Below are 6,000 nucleotides of genomic sequence, written 5' to 3' on the forward strand. Positions count from 1 at the left end.
CACTGTGTGGGCCACTCCTAATGGCCTTGCTCTTGGTCAAACTAACATTTGTATTAATATTAATATTACACAGTAAGACTGCACACTCTTTGCTAAGGGCCTTAAGTTGTTGAAAAGGTGTTGGCTGGTGGCAGTGATAACTACCTTACAGTCTGGGCAAAAGGAGGCATAGCTAGTAAACCTGTGCCAGCCTTCCCCAGGTGTGTGTGGGTGTATGTAAATCAAACTTCAAAGAGTGTGTGTGCCAGCTACGTGGGCACAAAGCACTGGCTGGACAGAGAGGGTGCTGGAGGTCTTGGCTTGGCAACTCAGCTGAGATCTCAACTCTATAGCTGTGCCAGTGGGGAGTCTTACTGGGGATCTGGAGAAAGAGGGAGAAACCAGCCTCGGACTGACTGTGGTCTCTGTGTGCTATTAAGGGAAATTGCACTTGATGCAAAAAGCTGCATCTAGAAATACCGTGTGTGTACCTGTTATTCTCCCAGTGTACGTTCCCCACTGGTGCCAGTGGCGAAGACTGAGGGTCCTTGATTACTGATCCAGTGGTGTGTCATCACAGTTTGTTTCACGCCTAGTTGAATATTCTTCTCTAAACAACTGCTTCTTGATATTAATGTTATTTTGTGCATGTGAATATGCTTGGAATCCATAAATGTCCATTTACAGCAGCTGTTTAAGTGCAAGGTTAGCAAAGCTTCCTACAGATTGTCTGACAATATGGGTGATAGTGGATGATAATCTTATATTCAACCTGCATATACAAAATTGCATAAGAAAAACTCATCAAAAACTAAGGATGCTATACAGAACTAAAAACTTTCTAAATGATGCAATTAAACTATTTTTGCCACAACCTATCTCCTCCCCACAGTTCTTTATCGTGCTCCTGTACTCCCTCACCTCCAGGCTTCACAAAAATTAAAACTTGAACAATGCTATGACAAAGTTGCAAAATTTGCAGCAAATACCCCATTCAGAGCCAAACAATGTATAGCATTAAAACATCTAAATTGGTTATAACTTCTTCATCAACTAACATAGACACAGCTTCTTACCACCTATAAAAATATCCAGCATCCTTCTGCCTGTTCAGCACTAAAAAGAATTCTATATGCTCCCAATTGGTCACTGTGATCCAGTGACCAAACATTCCTGTCCTTCTATAAAACTATCAAATCTGCTTGGCATTGTCTATACTCATACAAGGTTGCTAACACCTGTAACGCCTTACCTGTATCCATCAGGTCAATATCCTGAATCCTATCTTTCAAAACCACTCTGAATGACTTTCTAGCTAAAATCTGGTTCAATTCTTGCAGAAAACCAGAATAAACTTTATCACTAAATGTGAACACGTACATTTAATTCCTTTTACTTCCTTATTCTCCCTTCTTCGTTTATTTCCTTACGTTTATCAAATTCTCTTCCCTGACTTTCTCTCTAAATATCTAACTTACGTTTAATTTCTCTACAAGCTGTCTAAAATTTTTCTATATATTAAATGTGTCATAACTTTATCAATTCTTAACCGCTGTTTTTAATTATAACAAAATAGACATAATATAAACTGTAGATGTTTTTGTTTTATTTCTGAAGACTGTACAATGATTGTTCTTAAAATGTTTTGTAATAATTTGAAACTTTTCTCCCCAGGCCTCCGCTGAAAATGGGCTTCTACGCAGATGGACTTTCCACATCATCAAATATCAATAAATAAATAAGAAATATGAAACAATTTAGAAACAGATGTACCTTCAGCAGTAAACATTTGCTCTGAAAAATTCTTTATGCTGGTACCCTGTTATAAACCATACAGAAAGAAACAGCAGGCTTTTTATTCTGTATCAGTACTTTACCAGTACATAGCTCCTAGGAAAAAATCATGTCTATGGGTATCAAAACAGCAGACCTTTACTGTGAAATAGCCACTGAGAAGTGTAATCGTCACTAATATGCCGAAACTACCTCAGGACATGGGACACAAAAGGCACTCAGTCTCATGGAACTGGTTTTGTAGCCCCAGTTTGTAGCCATCCGCCAGTAAGGTTAATTCATTCTGACAGAGAGCAGTGACAAAAAATATACTAGTACTTCTATGAAGAATAATTTCATGTGACCTTCTAAAAGTTATGCAAGAAGATGAAGCATGACTTTTTTTCTTAAACTGCATTACCAGTATCACTGTTTTTTCCACATCTTTCTCTGTGTTTTTTTTTTTGTCTTTTCCATGTCAAGGACTTCTATTGATTTTTCCATCTTTTTGTAAATATTGCAAAATCTCTTGTTTTCTGTTTTTCTTTGGTTCATAATATGTGTTCATTCAGTTTTGATTTAGCTTTGTGACTATATATTCCTCAGTGTCTGAAGTACCCTGCACAGTTTGCAGGTTTAGCCCTTTCAGAATAAAAACTGCATAGTGTTTAGAATTGAACCTACTGTAATACTTAAATGTGTTACATATTTCTCTTTATGATACTTTGGTCCTAGTGAGCTTTGAACTGTCAACAGGAAAACATAGAAGTGCTTCCAACTGTACTGCCACTGCATAGCTCATGTTACAGCTTTCCTTGAGAAACTTTTTCTATTTTGTGTTTCAAAGCTGAGTACAGGGGTGTGTGTTGCCAACACTTACTATATTAGGGCACTATATTTCTTCACCTTGTAAAAAACATGCTTGATTAATATAAACGCTTCTGTTAAAAACAATTTGTAGTACTGTCTGTCAAAAAATTGATAATTTGCTGTTTTATTAGGAAATGCAATAGTAACAGTGACAGTTATTTTTGGCATACTTTGATGTACCTTTTTGAAAGCTGTCTTATGAAGTCTTGATTTCTAATTTAGTTTACTTGTTATGCATTTCCATGAAGACAGGGAGTTATTTTTTAGGTGGGTGCTTTCTGACCTGGAACACAAAATTAAGGGTGTATACACAATTTATATGGTAAATACTTATGGACAATTCAGTGTAGCCAATTAATCAGAACGTGTTTGAAAAGACAGGAAACCTGAGTAACCAAAGCAAACTAGCAGCCCAGGAAGTACACAAAAATGCCAAAAGACTTCTATTGCAGGTCACTGAATCTTAGACAACAGAATGACTTACCTGAGTACTAAATAAATTCTGTAAAGTTTTTATTTATTTTTTCCTTTTTTTTCCATCAGAAATAATGTTCTCCTTTTTTATCACCACTAAATAATGCCATTGATGTGTTTCTTTTACTTTTTATCAGTATAAAATGGGATATTGATAATAATCCTGAGCACAGTTTTGTTATTTGAGGGCTTGATAGTATAAGTAAGAACCCTAGAGGTGGGCCATGGGAGGATTTAACTGAGGAGAGGGAGACATTGTGGCAACTTAAACTCCGGACTAATGTGTTCCCTCATCTTAATGAAACTATTTCAATAGCCAGTACTTTGAGGCTTTTGTCATATAAATTATAGATATATTTTAGGGTGAACGTTTTTAAATACATTTTAAGGTATGTTGCTTTAAGTGTGCATTGTTTGATTGGATGTCCTGTGATTAATTGAGGGGGTTTTGTAGGCTTGCTTTTGTATATTGCAACTATTAGAGTCTGAGGAAGTCAGTTTTGTTCTGACGAAAGCGCTTAATCTTCATTATTAAAATATTGCGGGGGTTTTATAGGCTTGCTTTTGTATAATGTAACTAGAGTCTGAGGAAGTCAGTTTTGTTCTGACGAAAGCGCTTAACCTTGGTTATTAAAATATTTTTTATTTCAGTGTCTGCATCCTGGTTCCATCCTTCTTGAGGGCTGGTTTGGTGTTTTATCGTTGAGGTTTCTGGTTATTGGTTTGGTTACCACTGAGGAGTTTCATTTTAACTTTTAAAACTATAAAATGGCAAGTCCTCTTGTAAGCAAATTAATCGATAACATTAAGAGAACAAGAGATGTGTAATTGCATGAGTATACAACTGTTTAAAGAGTCTTTCTTAACCAGCTATCAGGGGAAAGCGCGAACGCAGTCCCCCACTACCATAAATTATGCAGTTGACTTTCCCACATTTGGGGAAATCACAGAGGTCAACCCCTCCGAAGTGCAATGGAGAAGCCTCACCCTGGGAGAACCACCTTCTTGATCGTGGTCTCTCCCCTGCCAGGTAAGTATGAGTTGTTTATTTATATTATGGCAGATCTACCTCTGTACCCTAATTTACAAACATGGTGCTACATCTAATTTGTTCATCTATTCACAAATATTGTAAGATTGCACCACATATTTGTATTGCAACAAGCAGAGTTCAGAAGTCTAGTACTACACAGTAATTAAACTCTGGTACACTACCATTTCCCATGGAGTAGTTCTTTCTAAAAATCTGCATTGCTTTACGTCACATTCTAACAGAAACAGAGGCTTTCCTGTTTGTCTTGTCTAGCAAGCCAACAGAGCGAAAGAGAGAGAGAGCTACAAGCAAGAGACATTGTACACACAGACAAGCTGACAGGCATCATGGCCTATCAGGTTTTCAGTAAGAATGATTTGCATACCACATTTCAGTCCCCAGCCCTTTTGTTTGCTTTTTCGGGGAAGTGTTTTTGTGGAAGGAGGGAAGGAAATCCACTGGCCAAAGAAAGCTCTAACAGTGTTAACAAGATGACACAATGAATCAGCCATGTGTTCTGCTTACACATGAACTTATTTAAATGAACCACAAAGTCATTTCTAGAATAAGGAAATGGATACACAGACACACACTGACTACACAATTGGTTTTAGTGAAGATTTAGTTCTTTTCCTAGCAAGACCTGTGTTTTTATGGCAAAACAGACAGTTACATTCACTACATACTGTCATGCGTTCATTAGAAACTTCTAATTTCTCAGAAAATGTATATTAATCCAATTCCTTTTTTTCTCTCAGCTTTCACCGTGACCACTGCCAGTATGACTATATGCTTCATATTTAAATCAATATTTAAAATGTGACTTTGATCTAAGGCATTTATACAACAGTTTTTTTTTTTATCTCAGTGTGAAAGCAGTAAGCTCTAATCCTTGTGACCACTGTTTTACCTCTCTAGCTTTGTTTGTAAGTCATATCAGCCCTCTACTCTCAAGAATTTCTTTCCGGGGGCAGCCTTGGAGCACTGCCCAGTAAACTCACCTCTGTGCCTTTTAAAATTGAAATCCAGGGAACTGCAGTACTTTAATATTCAATGCCTTTGTACAATGGATACGTTCCCTTTCACTAAAGTTAACATTATCTTCTAATTAGAACATGCAGCCCTCATGCAGTGGTTCAGAATAGCTAAAGTCCCTTTAAAAACACTTTCACTTTTATGCGTAAATGTATGTTTTATTATCTATGAGCTGATACTCACAGTATCAGGTTTTGCACTTCTGAAAAAAAAAAAAAAGACTTAGTTTGCTTAGTCTTACACTAAGCAAATGACAACAGAATCATACTGTGGATTACAGGGTGAAAGTTCAAACTCTTAATGATCTGTCCTAGGACCACAGTCGGCTTGCTTTAAGGGAGAGCCTTCAAAATGCAGCAATCAGTGCTACCCCGATTCATAAATACAGTCTCACTACTATGTACATCATATGGAGCAGGATACAAGAATACACCTTACACCTCACCTCGCAATGTCAAAGGAGCAAATTCGGTATATACCCACAAAATGGCATTCAGAAATAGTTTATGTTAACAAACTGCATTACCCACTCCTTGCATAGCCTGACCACAGCCAAAGCTGCTTCACATCCTCTGAGCTCACCTGAAACAATTTTTTGACGACAGCTTCACCTGTATATCAGCACTGATACACAGGCATCAAACCTTTCTGCCGTGGTAGTTCTAACATAAAACACAGCTGTAAATCCTCAAAGAGCTTTGGCACTGCACAGCCACATGCAGAATGAACATGGGAAAGCATGCATTCTTATTACCTTAAAAAAATAGATAGGCATGCTGTGGGTCTTCAGTGGGAAACTACAGTAAGAAAGCTTTAAAAAGTGACAGATTTTAGTT

General features: G+C 37.2%; 1 non-coding gene across 1 annotated transcript; it reads right to left on the reverse strand.

Annotated features, from left to right (window-relative positions):
* Positions 1–3,970: 3,970 nt before the first annotated feature.
* Positions 3,971–4,134, reverse strand: LOC122797372. The gene has a single exon (XR_006364094.1). It is a non-coding gene; the product is annotated as a U1 spliceosomal RNA (small nuclear RNA).
* Between the last annotated feature and the right edge of the window lie 1,866 nt (positions 4,135–6,000).

This window comes from Protopterus annectens, chromosome 3.part0 (assembly GCF_019279795.1).
Source record: "Protopterus annectens isolate FY-2018-M chromosome 3.part0, PAN1.0, whole genome shotgun sequence".
Taxonomy (NCBI): Eukaryota; Metazoa; Chordata; order Ceratodontiformes; family Protopteridae; genus Protopterus; species Protopterus annectens.